Source organism: Bombina bombina, chromosome 2, assembly GCF_027579735.1.
Source record: "Bombina bombina isolate aBomBom1 chromosome 2, aBomBom1.pri, whole genome shotgun sequence".
NCBI classification, from domain to species: Eukaryota; Metazoa; Chordata; class Amphibia; order Anura; family Bombinatoridae; genus Bombina; species Bombina bombina.
Window position 1 is genome coordinate 689,686,303 of NC_069500.1, and position 15,953 is coordinate 689,702,255.

Sequence of the window (15,953 nt, forward strand, 5' to 3'; positions counted from 1 at the left end):
ACTAAATATACAGCTATACTGCATATTCCACCACTAGAATACATAGAAGGTTAAAAAGAACATTTATAAAAGCACACACATAAAACATTATGTCCCAGTTTCAGAAATTAAGCTTTTAAATATGCAACAGGAAGATGTTGTGATTGTCATAGAATAACAGTGCTTCATTTAATACAAAAGAGTAGCTTTGATCTCTGTTGTACTGTTTATAAAACAATTGGAAAAGTAGATGATCTTGTATTTATGTGTAGCTTTATATAACAGACATCAAAATGCTGTCAACACTAGGATTAGGAAGCACAATTTATTTGATAGGATTTTAAGTTGCAATACAGCTTTTACAAATGTTCCTTTCTTTGATTCTGTGCCCTGTAGCATGTGCAGTTTATTTATTCTGCATTAGACATAAGAAGATATTTCAAACTTAAATGCCAACACTTTCCTGTAACAAATAAGAGATATGTGCTTAAAGTCGATAAGAGCAATGTTTTATTTTCATCTATACTATTCATTTAATAGAGTAATGCAAACTAACCAAACACAGCATTGTAAACAATTATTTAACTAATTAAAAATGTGTGTAATTATTACATGTGTCTCAATATAATATGTCATGTAAAAAAATATATATTTTTTTTCAATAGGTCTTATAAGCTGCATGCAATAGGGAGTGTACTGTCCACTCTGCTGAAATCAATAGCAGCATGCTCCTAATAAGAATGGTGTGGTTGTGCTATGATTGATTTCAGTAAAACAAACAGAATGCTTCTCATTGGCTGTACTGCCCACTTTGCCACACATAAAAAAAAAACATTGCCATTTGCCAGAAATTTTTAAAAACTACATCATGCAGAGGGCTGGTTAGCTGCATCTTACAAGACCTATACAAATGTACATTTTAAGATTTAAAAATTCATGTTTACATGCCATATTATACTGAACCATATGTAATAATTACACACTTTTATACCCTGCTTTTTAAGTTTACTATCTCTTTAAAGGGATACTAAACTAAATTTATTTTTCATGATTCAGATAGAGAATACAATTCAAATCAAATCAACTTTCTTATTTACTCCTAATATCAAATTTTCTTCTCTTTGTATCTTTATTTGAAAAGCAGGGATGAAAGCTTATAAGCCGGCCAATTTTAGGTTCAGCACCTGGGTAGCGCTTGCTGTTTGGTGGTAAATGTAACAACCAATCAGCAACTTCTATCCAGGGTGCTGAACAAAAATTGGGCTGGCTCTTAAGCGTTCATTCATGATTTTTCAGATAAACATACCAAGAGAATGAAGAAAAAATGATAATAGAAGTAAATTAAAAAGTTGCTTAAAGTTGAATGCTCTATCCCAATAATAAAAGAACACATTTAACTTTAGTATCCCTTTAAGCATCTCTTTTTGGGATATCATCAAACAATAAAAATACATTCTTTGGTCTCCGTTCTAATTCATTAGACTTTGCCATGTGAGAACATTTTCATTTGATGTATGTGCTCTTCCAAGCCACCAGAAGAGCTGACATTTTAATTATTAAAAGCATCCTAGTTATATATTTAATATTTCTCCAACATTGGTGTGTCCGGTCCACGGCGTCATCCTTACTTGTGGGATATTCTCTTCCCCAACAGGAAATGGCAAAGAGTCCCAGCAAAGCTGACCATATAGTCCCTCCTAGGCTCCGCCCACCCCAGTCATTCTCTTTGCCGTTGCACAGGCAACATCTCCACGGAGATGGTTAAGAGTTTTTTGGTGTTTAAATGTAGTTTTTATTCTTCTATCAAGTGTTTGTTATTTTAAAATAGTGCTGGTATGTACTATTTACTCTGAAACAGAAAAGGATGAAGATTTCTGTTTGTGAGAGGAAGATGATTTTAGCAGACAGTAACTAAAATCGATTGCTGTTTCCACATAGGACTGTTGAGATGAAGTAACTTCAGTTGGGGGAAGCAGTTAGCAGACTTTTCTGCTTAAGGTATGACTAGCCATATTTCTAACAAGACCATGTAATGCTGGAAGGCTGTCATTTCCCCTCATGGGGACCGGTAAGCCATTTTCTTAGTCAAACAAACAGAATAAAGGGCTTATTATGGGCTAAAAAACTGGTAGACATTTTTATGGGCTAAATCGATTGCTTTATTTGGGCATTTTATTCATATTTATGCTGAAAATTTGCATTTATAAACTTGGGGAACGTTTATTAAACGGCAGGCACTGTGTTAGACACCTTTTCCAGTCAGGGGGCCTTCCTAGTTGTAGACTGAGCCTCATTTTCGCTCCATTACTGCGCAGTTGTTTTTTGAGAGCAGGGCATGCAGATGCATGTGTGAGGATCTAAATATTGCTGGAAAAGCTTCTAGAAGGCGTCAATTGGTATCGTATTCCCCTCTGGGCTTGGTTGGGTCTCAGCAAAGACTATAGCTGGGACTGTATAGGGGTTAAATTTATAAACGGCTCCGGTTCCGTTATTTTAAGGGTTAAAGCTCTGAAATTTGGTGTGCAATACTATTAATGCTTTAAGACACTGTGGTGAAATTTTGGTAAATTTTGAACAATTCCTTCATACTTTTTCACATATTCAGTAATAAAGTGTTTTCTGTTTAAAATTTAAAGAGACAGTAACGGTTTTGTTTTAAAACGTTTTTTGTGCTTTGTTGACAAGTTTAAGCCTATTTAACATGTCTGTACCTTCAGATAAGCTATGTTCTATATGTATGAAAGCCAATGTGTCTCCCCATTTAAATTTATGTGATAATTGTGCCATAGCGTCCAAACAAAGTAAGGACAGTACTGCCACAGATAATGAAATTGCCCAAGATAATTCCTCAGATGAGGGGAGTAAACATGATACTACATCATCTCCTACTGTGTCTACACCAGTTTTGCCCATGCAGGAGGCCCCTAGTACATCTAGTGCGCCAATGCTTATTACCATGCAACAATTAACGGCTGTAATGGATAACTCCATAGCAAATATTTTATCCAAAATGCCTACTTATCAGAGAAAGCGCGATTGCTCTTTTTTAAACACTGAAGAGCAGGAGGGCGCTGATGATAATTGTTCTGTCATACCCTCACACCAATCTGAAGGGGCCATGAGGGAGGTTTTGTCAGATGGAGAAATCTCAGATTCAGGAAAGATTTCTCAACAAGCTGAACCTGATGTTGTGACATTTAAATTTAAATTAGAACATCTCCGCGCACTGCTTAAGGAGGTGTTATCTACTCTGGATGATTGTGACAACTTGGTCATTCCAGAGAAATTATGCAAGATGGACAAGTTCCTAGAGGTTCCGGTGCACCCCGACGCTTTTCCTATACCCAAGCGGGTGGTGGACATAGTAAATAAGGAGTGGGAAAAGCCCGGCATACCTTTTGTTCCCCCCCCTATATTTAAGAAATTATTTCCTATGGTCGACCCCAGAAAGGACTTATGGCAGACAGTCCCTAAGGTCGAGGGGGCAGTTTCTACTCTAAACAAACGCACTACTATTCCTATCGAAGATAGTTGTGCTTTCAAAGATCCTATGGATAAAAAATTGGAAGGTTTGCTTAAAAAGATTTTTGTACAGCAAGGTTACCTTCTACAACCAATTTCGTGCATTGTTCCTGTCACTACAGCAGCGTGGTTCTGGTTCGAGGAACTAGAAAAGTCGCTCAGTAGAGAGACTCCATATGAGGAGGTTATGGACAGAGTTCACGCACTTAAATTGGCTAACTCTTTTATTTTAGATGCCGCTTTGCAATTAGCTAGATTAGCGGCAAAAAATTCAGGGTTTGCTATCGTGGCGCGCAGAGCGCTTTGGCTAAAGTCTTGGTCAGCGGATGTATCATCCAAGACAAAATTGCTTAACATCCCTTTCAAAGGTAAAACTCAATTTGGACCAGAATTGAAAGAGATTATTTCAGACATCACTGGGGGAAAGGGCCACGCCCTTCCACAAGATAGGTCTTTCAAGGATAAAAAAAAGTCTAATTTTCGTCCCTTTCGCAATTTCAGGAACGGACCGGCCTCTAATTCTGCATCCTCTAAGCAAGAGGGTAATGCCTCACAACCCAAACCAGCCTGGAAACCGATGCAAGGCTGGAACAAGGGTAAGCAGGCCAAGAAGCCTGCCGCTGCTAACAAAACAGCATGAAGGAGTAGCCCCCGATCCGGGACCGGATCTAGTGGGGGGCAGACTCTCTCTCTTTGCTCAGGCTTGGGCAAGAGATGTTCAGGATCCCTGGGTGCTAGAAATAGTTTCTCAGGGTTATCTCCTGGAATTCAAGGAACTACCCCCAAGGGGAAGGTTCCACATGTCTCACTTATCCTCAAACCAAATAAAGAGACAGGCATTCTTACTTTGTGTAGAAGACCTGTTAAAGATGGGAGTGATACACCCAGTTCCAATAAAGGAACAAGGAATGGGATTTTATTCCAATCTGTTCGTAGTTCCCAAAAAAGAGGGAACTTTCAGACCAATTTTGGATTTGAAGATCCTAAACAAATTTCTCAGGGTACCATCGTTCAAGATGGAAACCATTCAAACGATTCTACCCACTATCCAGGAAAGTCAATTTATGACTACCGTGGATCTAAAGGATGCGTACCTACATATTCCTATCCACAAAGAACATCATCAGTTCCTAAGGTTCGCTTTTCTGGACAAGCATTACCAGTTTGTGGCCCTCCCATTCGGGTTAGCCACTGCTCCAAGGATTTTCACAAAGGTACTAGGGTCCCTTCTAGCGGTTCTAAGACCGAGGGGCATTGCAGTAGTACCTTACTTGGATGTCATTCTAATACAAGCGTCGTCCCTGTCAAAAGCAAAGGCTCATACAGACATAGTTCTAGCCTTTCTCAGATCACACGGATGGAAGGTGAACATAGAAAAAAGTTCTCCGTCGACAAGAGTTCCCTTCTTGGGAACAATAATAGATTCCTCAGAAATGAGGATTTTTCTGACAGAGGTCAGAAAATCAAAACTTCTAAGCTCTTGTCAAGTGCTTCATTCTGTTCCTCGTCCTTCCATAGCGCAGTGCATGGAAGTAGTAGGGTTGATGGTTGCAACAATGGACATAGTTCCTTTTGCACGAATTCATCTAAGACCATTACAACTGTGCATGCTCAAACAGTGGAATGGGGACTATACAGACTTGTCTCCAATGATTCAAGTAGATCAGAAGACCAGAGATTCACTCCGTTGGTGGCTGACCCTGGACCATCTGTCCCAGGGAATGAGCTTCCGCAGACCAGAGTGGGTCATTGTCACGACCGACGCCAGTCTAGTGGGCTGGGGCGCGGTCTGGGAATCCCTAAAAGCTCAGGGTCTATGGTCTCGGGAAGAGTCTCTTCTCCCGATCAACATTCTGGAACTCAGAGCGATATTCAATGCTCTCAGGGCTTGGCCTCAACTAGCAAAGGCCAGATTCATAAGGTTCCAATCAGACAACATGACGACCGTTGCGTATAACAATCATCAGGGGGGAACAAGGAGTTCCCTGGCGATGAAAGAAGTGACCAAGATAATTCAATGGGCGGAGGATCACTCCTGCCACCTGTCTGCGATCCACATCCCAGGTGTGGAAAACTGGGAGGCGGATTTTCTGAGTCATCAGACATTCCATCCGGGGGAGTGGGAACTCCATCCGGAGATCTTTGCCCAAATAACTCAATTATGGGGCATCCCAGACATGGATCTGATGGCGTCTCGTCAGAACTTCAAGGTTCCTTGCTACGGGTCCAGATCCAGGGATCCCAAGGCGACTCTAGTAGATGCACTAGTAGCACCTTGGACCTTCAACCTAGCTTATGTATTTCCACCGTTTCCTCTCATTCCCAGGCTGGTAGCCAGGATCAATCAGGAGAGGGCCTCGGTGATCTTGATAGCTCCTGCGTGGCCACGCAGGACTTGGTATGCAGACCTGGTGAATATGTCTTCGGCTCCACCATGGAAGCTACCTTTGAGACAGGACCTTCTTGTTCAGGGTCCATTCGAACATCCAAATCTGGTCTCCCTCCAGCTGACGGCTTGGAGATTGAACGCTTGATTCTATCGAAGCGTGGGTTTTCAGATTCTGTGATAGATACTCTGGTTCAGGCCAGAAAACCGGTAACTAGAAAGATTTACCATAAAATATGGAAAAAATATATCTGTTGGTGTGAATCCAAAGGATTCCCATGGGATAAGATAAAAATTCCTAAGATTCTCTCCTTTCTACAAGAAGGTTTGGAGAAAGGATTATCTGCAAGTTCTCTAAAGGGACAGATCTCTGCTTTATCTGTCTTACTACACAAAAGACTGGCAGCTGTGCCAGATGTTCAAGCATTTGTTCAGGCTCTGGTTAGGATCAAGCCTGTTTACAGACCTTTGACTCCTCCCTAGAGTCTAAATCTAGTTCTTTCAGTTCTTCAAGGGGTTCCGTTTGAACCTTTACATTCCATAGATATTGTTACTATCTTGGAAAGTTTTGTTTTTGGTTGCTATTTCTTCAGCTAGAAGAGTTTCAGAGTTATCTGCTCTGCAGTGTTCTCCGCCCTATCTGGTGTTCCATGCAGATAAGGTGGTTTTGCGTACTAAGCCTGGTTTTCTTCCGAAGGTTGTTTCTAACAAGAATATTAACCAGGAGATAGTTGTACCTTCTTTATGTCCGAATCCAGTTTCAAAGAAGGAACGTTTGTTACACAATTTGGACGTAGTCCGTGCTCTAAAATTCTATTTAGAGGCTACAAAAGATTTCAGACAAACATCTTCTTTGTTTGTTGTCTATTCTGGTAAAAGGAGAGGTCAAAAAGCGACTTCTACCTCTCTTTCCTTTTGGCTTAAAAGCATCATCCGATTGGCTTATGAGACTGCCGGACGGCAGCCTCCTGAAAGAATCACAGCTCACTCCACTAGGGCTGTGGCTTCCACCTGGGCCTTCAAGAACGAGGCTTCTGTTGACCAGATATGTAAGGCAGCGACTTGGTCTTCACTGCACACTTTTGCCAAATTTTACAAATTTGATACTTTTGCTTCTTCGGAGGCTATTTTTGGGAGAAAGGTTTTGCAAGCTGTGGTGCCTTCCGTTTAGGTAACCTGATTTGCTCCCTCCCTTCATCCGTGTCCTAAAGCTTTGGTATTGGTTCCCACAAGTAAGGATGACGCCGTGGACCGGGCACACCAATGTTGGAGAAAACAGAATTTATGCTTACCTGATAAATTACTTTCTCCAACGGTGTGTCCGGTCCACGGCCCGCCCTGGTTTTTTAATCAGGTCTGATGAATTATTTTCTCTAACTACAGTCACCACGGTACCATATGGTTTCTCCTATATATATTTCCTCCTGTCCGTCGGTCGAATGACTGGGGTGGGCGGAGCCTAGGAGGGACTATATGGCCAGCTTTGCTGGGACTCTTTGCCATTTCCTGTTGGGGAAGAGAATATCCCACAAGTAAGGATGACGCCGTGGACCGGACACACCGTTGGAGAAAGTAATTTATCAGGTAAGCATAAATTCTGTTTTTCAGGTCATCTATATAATTTGTTTTATGATTGGGTAAATTCTAAAAGGCTTTTATAGACCATCACAGAAAGAAGTTCTAAGATGTCAATTGTAAATAGATATTTAGTTTTGCAATGTATATGCCCTAGTTAAAGTTATTGTAAAGTTTAATAAATTACTGCCAAGTATCTAAAAATAATCTTAAAAACAGGGGCACTTTAATCTTCAAAGTTGTATAGTTCTGATTCCACTGACATTGAAAAGTGTATATATACTCACACATACACTCTTAACATAAACATTTGTATATAAAATATTATTTAAATTAGTACAGTGTGAGTGTTGTGAGAGAGAGAATGATAGGGAGTGAGGTGGGGATGAGTGGTTTGTATCATATATTGTGTGAAGGGAGAGAAGTGTGACTTGTATGTCAGAGGACAGGAGAGTGGAAAAGTCAGTTAATAGAGGGGGGAGTGATAATGCTAGAAAATATGCAACAGATAAAAGGGAAAAGCAAGAAACATCAAAACAATGTATAAGAAAACAAAAAGGTTAGTAAGACAGTAAGAACAGAGAAGGAAAAGGAGATATACACTTTCTAATATAGGGGTTCTAGATTTAACCATATAAAATGTGTTGCATTATAAACAAGTGTTAGCAATGCTAAGAAGCAATGTCAGTTTAAAGAAAAAATACATACAATGTGTGAAAATAATTTCTGTGGTGGCAAAGTTACAAAATTCCTTCTCTAAGACACCTATTTGTTGAATTCTATAGAGTGTGTTTATAGAGGATAAATTAACAAACAGAAAGCCAGGTAAAAATTATAACCACACAAGTTTTCATTGACATATTGACATTTGCCTTAACTTTTCAATGCATTGCAGAAAAAATAAACTCTGCAAGATCAATGTCCAGAAGAAAGGCCTCACTGGAATCATTCTCAGATATAGTCAGTTGTTTATTTTAACTAGGTAGCTAGTAAATAGTTAATAACTATTTAATAACTAGTCTAGTTAAAATAAATACAAACTTACCTGTGAAATAAAAATTAAACCTAAAATAGCTACAATATAACTGTTATATTGTAGCTAGCTTAGGTTTTATTTCACAGGTAAGTATGTATTTAGTTTTAAATAGGAATTATTTAGGTAATAATTGTAAGTTTTATTTAGATTTATTTTAAATATATTTAAGTTAGTGGGTGTTAGGGTTTACGTTAGGGTTATGCTTAGGGTTAGGGTTACGTTTAGGGGTTAATATATTTATTTAGTGTTAGTGATGTTGTAGGCGAGAGGTGTAGGGGTTAATATTTTTAGTATAGTGGTGGGGACATTGAGGACGGCAGATTAGGGTTTAATAACTGTAATGTAGGTGTCGGCGATGTTAGGAGCAGCAGATTAGGGGTTAATTACATTATGTAGGTGGCGGCGATGTCGGGGGCAACAGAGTAGGGGTTAATAACATTATGTAGGTGGCGGCGATGTCGGGGGCATATTAGGGGTTAATAACTGTAATGTAGGTGGCGGCGATGTTAGGGGCGGCCGATATGGGGTATTTAGACGTGATTTTTATGTTAGGGTGTTAGGTTTAAACATAACTTTTTCTTTCCCCATAGACATCAATGGGGCTGCATTACAGATGTTTTGTTTCCTTGATTGCAGGTGTTAGGCTTTTTTTTTGCCGGCTCTCCCCATTGATGTCTATGGGGAAATCGTGCACGAGCACGTCAAAGCAGCACTTGTATTTGGGTGAAGCATGGAGCTCAACGCCACCATATCGCCCGTGCAAGCCTGCTTTTTCTAAACTTGTAATAGCAGTGTTATATGGAGGTTAAATACTGTAGCTGGCAGTCGTTAATTTCCCTAAAGCGCTCAAAATTCGTAATCTGGCTGAATGTTATTTCATTTCTTTTAAAACCAGGAAGTTTATCTAAACATTAACTGAGTTTGAGTGACTGTCATTATCAGTAAATATGAGAAAATATGCTTTAATTAGAACTGAGCATTAATAAAATATCATTTGAGTAAAAAAATAAAAGCACCAGCATCCATGATTATGCCTCTGTAAATTCAAAATATTCTCTAAATGTCATTATGAAAAACCAAGCTGCGCAATGCAATAGAATTGAAAATAGATTTTCAAGAGGTCAATTCAGCTGACATAGAAAACTACAAAAATGCTGGTAAAAATGGCTCGTGTCATTGTAAAGACACTTGAGAACTACAGAATACCTGTGTTTTTTAATGTATTAGAATGATTTTGGATTTGAAAACCCTGCAAAATGTTTCACAAAAGCCTTCTTATGCGATTGAATAGTCTTTTAATAGAAATGTTTAATACATATATATATATATATAAAAGTTACATTTAACTTCACTTTTAATTGCAATGCTTAGATTATTTGTTATAAAAATTAAGAGCAATTAAAAAAATAGACTGGTCACATCATAATTTATAGCAGCAATCTGTTGCTGCATATTCATTGTTAATCATATTTATTGTACACAAAATCATCAAATTATTTGCTAGCATAGAACTAGGAACACTATCATGACACAGGAATATAGCATATGCTAAAGATTATTGCAAAGAAGGCTCATTAATGAGTTATTTTATGACTAATTCTTAAAATAAATGCCATTGCTATTTGACAATATAACCCATTATAATTCACTAAGGCCTAGATTTGGAGTTCGGCGGTAAAAGGGCTGCTAACGCTCCGCTGGCTTTTTTCTGGCCGCACCATAAATTTAACTCTGGTATCGAGAGTTTAATCAAATGCTGCGTTAGGCTCCAAAAAAGGAGCGTAGAGCATTTTTACCGCAAATGCAACTCTCGATACCAGAGTTGCTTACGGACGCGGCCGGCCTCAAAAACGTGCTCGTGCACGATTCTCCCATAGGAAACAATGGGGCTGTTTGAGCTGAAAAAAAACCTAACACCTGCAAAAAAGCAGCGTTCAGCTCCTAACGCAGCCCCATTGTTTCCTATGGGGAAACACTTCCTACGTCTGCACCTAACACTCTAACATGTACCCCGAGTCTAAACACCCCTAACCTTACACTTATTAACCCCTAATCTGCCGCCCCCGCTATCGCTGACCCCTGCATATTTTTTTAAACCCCTAATCTGCCGCTCCGTAAACCGCCGCAACCTACGTTATCCCTATGTACCCCTAATCTGCTGCCCTAACATCGCCGACCCCTATATTATATTTATTAACCCCTAATCTGCCCCCCTCAACGTCGCCTCCACCTGCTTACACTTATTAACCCCTAATCTGCCGAGCGGACCTGAGCGCTACTATAATAAAGTTATGAACCCCTAACCCGCCTCACTAACCCTATAATAAATAGTATTAACCCCTAATCTGCCCTCCCTAACATCGCCGACACCTAACTTCAATTATTAACCCCTAATCTGCCGACCGGAGCTCACCGCTATTCTAATAAATGTATTAACCCCTAAAGCTAAGTCTAACCCTAACACTAACACCCCCCTAAGTTAAATATAATTTTTATCTAACGAAATAAATTAACTCTTATTAAATAAATGATTCCTATTTAAAGCTAAATACTTACCTGTAAAATACATCCTAATATAGCTACAATATAAATTATAATTATATTATAGCTATTTTAGGATTAATATTTATTTTACAGGTAACTTTGTAATTATTTTAACCAGGTACAATAGCTATTAAATAGTTAAGAACTATTTAATAGTTACCTAGTTAAAATAATAACAAAATTACCTGTAAAATAAGTCCTAACCTAAGATATAATTAAACCTAACACTACCCTATCAATAAAATAATTAAATAAACTACCTACAATTACCTACAATTAACCTAACACTACACTATCAATAAATTAATTAAACACAATTGCTAAAAAAAAATACAATTAAATAAACTAGCTAAAGTACAAAAAATAAAAAAGATCTAAGTTACAGAAAATAAAAAAATATTTACAAACATAATAAAAATATTACAACAATTTTAAACTAATTACACCTACTCTAAGCCCCCAAATAAAATAACAAAGCCCCCCAAAATAAAAAATTCCCTACCCTATTCTAAATTAAAAAAGTTACAAGCTCTTTTACCTTACCAGCCCTGAACAGGGCCCTTTGTGGGGCATGCCCCAAGAATTTCAGCTCTTTTGCCTGTAAAAAAAAACATACAATACCCCCCCCCCCAACATTACAACCCACCACCCACATACCCCTAATCTAACCCAAACCCCCCTTAAATAAACCTAACACTAAGCCCCTGAAGATCTTCCTACCTTGTCTTCACCATACCAGGTTCACCGATCCGTCCTGAAGAGCTCCTCCGATGTCCTGATCCAAGCCCAAGCGGGGGCTGAAGAGGTCCATGATCCGGTCAAAGTCTTCATCCAAGCGGGGCAGAAGAGGATCTTCCATCCGATTGAAGTCATCATCCAGGCGGCATCTTCGATCTTCTTCCATCCGGAGCGAAGCGGCAGGATCCTGAAGACATCCAGCGCGGAACATCCATCCGGACCGACGACTGAACGACGAATGACTGTTCCTTTAAGGGACGTCATCCAAGATGGCGTCCCTCGAATTCCGATTGGCTGATAGGATTCTATCAGCCAATCGGAATTAAGGTAGGAATTTTCTGATTGGCTGATGGAATCAGCCAATCAGAATCTAGTTCAATCCGATTGGCCGATCCAATCAGCCAATCAGATTGAGCTCGCATTCTATTGGCTGATCGGAACAGCCAATAGAATGCGAGCTCAATCTGATTGGCTGATTGGATCAGCCAATCGGATTGAACTTGATTCTGATTGGCTGATTCCATCAGCCAATCAGAAAATTCCTACCTTAATTCCGATTGGCTGATAGAATCCTATCAGCCAATCGGAATTCGAGGGACGCCATCTTGGATGACGTCCCTTAAAGGAACAGTCATTCGTCGTTCAGTCGTCGGTCCGGATGGATGTTCCGCGCTGGATGTCTTCAGGATCCTGCCGCTTCGCTCCGGATGGAAGAAGATCGAAGATGCCGCCTGGATGATGACTTCAATCGGATGGAAGATCCTCTTCTGCCCCGCTTGGATGAAGACTTTGACCGGATCATGGACCTCTTCAGCCCCCGCTTGGGCTTGGATCAGGACATCGGAGGAGCTCTTCAGGACGGATCGGTGAACCTGGTATGGTGAAGACAAGGTAGGAAGATCTTCAGGGGCTTAGTGTTAGGTTTATTTAAGGGGGGTTTGGGTTAGATTAGGGGTATGTGGGTGGTGGGTTGTAATGTTGGGGGGGGGGGGTATTGTATGTTTTTTTTACAGGCAAAAGAGCTGAAATTCTTGGGGCAAGCCCCGCAAAGGGCCCTGTTCAGGGCTGGTAAGGTAAAAGAGCTTGTAACTTTTTTAATTTAGAATAGGGTATGGAATTTTTTATTTTGGGGGGCTTTGTTATTTTATTAGGGGGCTTAGAGTAGGTGTAATTAGTTTAAAATTGTTGTAATATTTTTATTATGTTTGTAAATATTTTTTTATTTTCTGTAACTTAGATCTTTTTTATTTTTTGTACTTTAGCTAGTTTATTTAATTGTATTTTTTTTTAGCAATTGTGTTTAATTAATTTATTGATAGTGTAGTGTTAGGTTAATTGTAGGTAATTGTAGGTAGTTTATTTAATTATTTTATTGATAGGGTAGTGTTAGGTTTAATTATATCTTAGGTTAGGACTTATTTTACAGGTAATTTTGTTATTATTTTAACTAGGTAACTATTAAATAGTTCTTAACTATTTAATAGCTATTGTACCTGGTTAAAATAATTACAAAGTTACCTGTAAAATAAATATTAATCCTAAAATAGCTATAATATAATTATAATTTATATTGTAGCTATATTAGGATGTATTTTACAGGTAAGTATTTAGCTTTAAATAGGAATCATTTATTTAATAAGAGTTAATTTATTTCGTTAGATAAAAATTATATTTAACTTAGGGGGGTGTTAGTGTTAGGGTTAGACTTAGCTTTAGGGGTTAATACATTTATTAGAATAGCGGTGAGCTCCGGTCGGCAGATTAGGGGTTAATAATTGAAGTTAGGTGTCGGCGATGTTAGGGAGGGCAGATTAAGGGTTAATACTATTTATGATAGGGTTAGTGAGGCGGATTAGGGGTTAATAACTTTATTATAGTAGCGCTCAGGTCCGCTCGGCAGATTAGGGGTTAATAAGTGTAGGCAGGTGTCGGCGACGTTGAGGGGGGCAGATTAGGGGTTAATAAATATAATATAGGGGTCGGCGATGTTAGGGGTAGCAGATTAGGGGTACATAGGGATAACGTAGGTGGCGGCGATTTGCGGTCGGAAGATTAGGGGTTAATTATTTTAAGTAGCTTGCGGCGACGTTGTGGGGGGCAAGTTAGGGGTTAAGAAATATAATATAGGGGTCGGCGGGGTTAGGGGCAGCAGATTAGGGGTACATAAGTATAACGTAGGTGGCGGTCGGCAGATTAGGGGTTAAAAATTTTAATCGAGTGGCGGCGATGTGGGGGGAGCTCGGTTTAGGGGTACATAGGTAGTTTATGGGTGTTAGTGTACTTTAGGGTACAGTAGTTAAGAGCTTTATAAACCGGCGTTAGCCCAGAAAGCTCTTAACTCCTGCTATTTTCAGGCGGCTGGAATTTTGGCGTTAGAGCTCTAACGCTCACTTCAGAAACGACTCTAAATACCGGCGTTAGAAAGATCCCATTGAAAAGATAGGCTACGCAAATGGCGTAGGGGGATCTGCGGTATGGAAAAGTCGCGGCTGAAAAGTGAGCGTTAGACCCTTTAATCACTGACTCCAAATACCAGCGGGCGGCCAAAACCAGCGTTAGGAGCCTCTAACGCTGGTTTTGACGGCTACCGCCGAACTCCAAATCTAGGCCTTAGTGTGTTTTCAACTAATATCTTATATTTGTGTGTACATAATCTGACAGCAATACAAAAAATGCTGGATATATTTCCAGTGAAACGTGTTTCCATATCTATTTTAATTATAATCAGAGAAGCAATGTTTTATGGAAATATATTACCTGATTGCTAAAACTCCTTGGAATGCAGATGAGGGCGTTAGGTTCATACACAAAAGCTATTATGAAATACTGTAGCTTCTTATAAATCATGCAGAGAAAATTCAAGTGAAAACAGTAGGCGTACAAATCAGATACACGGCATCCAATACAAGTGATAAAAACAAAATAAAGAAAAAAAAAATCTTTAAAGATAAAGAAGATGTCATTTTTTAAAGTAGGATAATACAAGCAAGGTTCAGATTATAAAAGCAATTCAGTGTTCAGTGTCACTCTATGAATAATTAATAAGAAACTATCTGTGTAACCAGTGTTCTCAGGAGGTCGTAGTTTATTGTTTAGTACCTATAGCACCCAAGGGATTCTGGTAAGTCAGATGCCCTTAGTTACAGAGGAATAACTACAGACATTACACCTACCTCTGATGATAAATACACAAGGTCATGTGTCTTCTGTAATATTGTATTCAAAAAATCATGTAAGTATATTTCCAAATGTAGTTTGGTTACTGTACATGGTGTACATGGTGATAGGCATAATCCCGTCTTCATTCCTATCATCCAACATTATGATGAATTTCACACTTTTAAATTCATACTTGCCGAATTTCTGCATCAATCAGATTTTCAGAAATATATGGACCTAGATTACAAGGGGAGAAATAAATTGTTATCGCTCATGACCGCAAACTGCTCTCAAGATAAAACATTAGTACTCCCAGGTTAACGCTGGTATTACAAAAGTTAGAGTGCAAGCAAAAGACTCATGCGCGGCAACTTCAAGACTTTGGATAAAAATATTTATTGTACAGAAATTAGCTTTTAAACAGTCAAATGCCTTCTTTTTTAATAGCAGTTATAAAGTTTAAAAAGAGCTATATTACATATCGGCTAAAGTCTGCTATTTAAGCCAAAATTACCATGCTTACTTTATTATTTACACTTATTATTTACACTTTAACATCACCCATCAAATATAAACTTAAAAATCCTACACTTACTCTTCTATCAAAACTTATGGTAAAAGGTTTATAAATTGTCTGAATAAAATATGATATTTTTATGAACAGTTTTTAGACAGACTATGGGAGGCTGCAGTTGTCCTTGAGGGAAGTAAATTATTTTTTACCTTTAATGGAGTCAAACACAGTTACTATTTACCTTTACTATATGTTTAATACAAAAACTGGCAATGCACTTCCACGTGAGCTGGAAGTGGCCAGTGAGCCAATTAGAAGCAGCATATGTGGGTAGCCACCAGTCACCAGCTATGCTGAGCTCAGGAACAGCACCACACTGGTATTAACACCATTTAAACTCATATCTCTCAGATTCCACTACACTCAGCTCAAACACTGCTGTGCCTAGTGAACCTTCAACATCTATAAGATTATAGAAAGTACTTATTTCAAACACCCTT

The 15,953-nt window shown here is 38.9% G+C and overlaps 1 protein-coding gene across 1 annotated transcript in view; it reads left to right on the forward strand.

The window, feature by feature from the left end:
• Positions 1–15,953, forward strand: part of SVEP1 (sushi, von Willebrand factor type A, EGF and pentraxin domain containing 1) — an 802,056-nt gene that overhangs the window by 731,739 nt on the left and 54,364 nt on the right. The window lies entirely within an intron of this gene.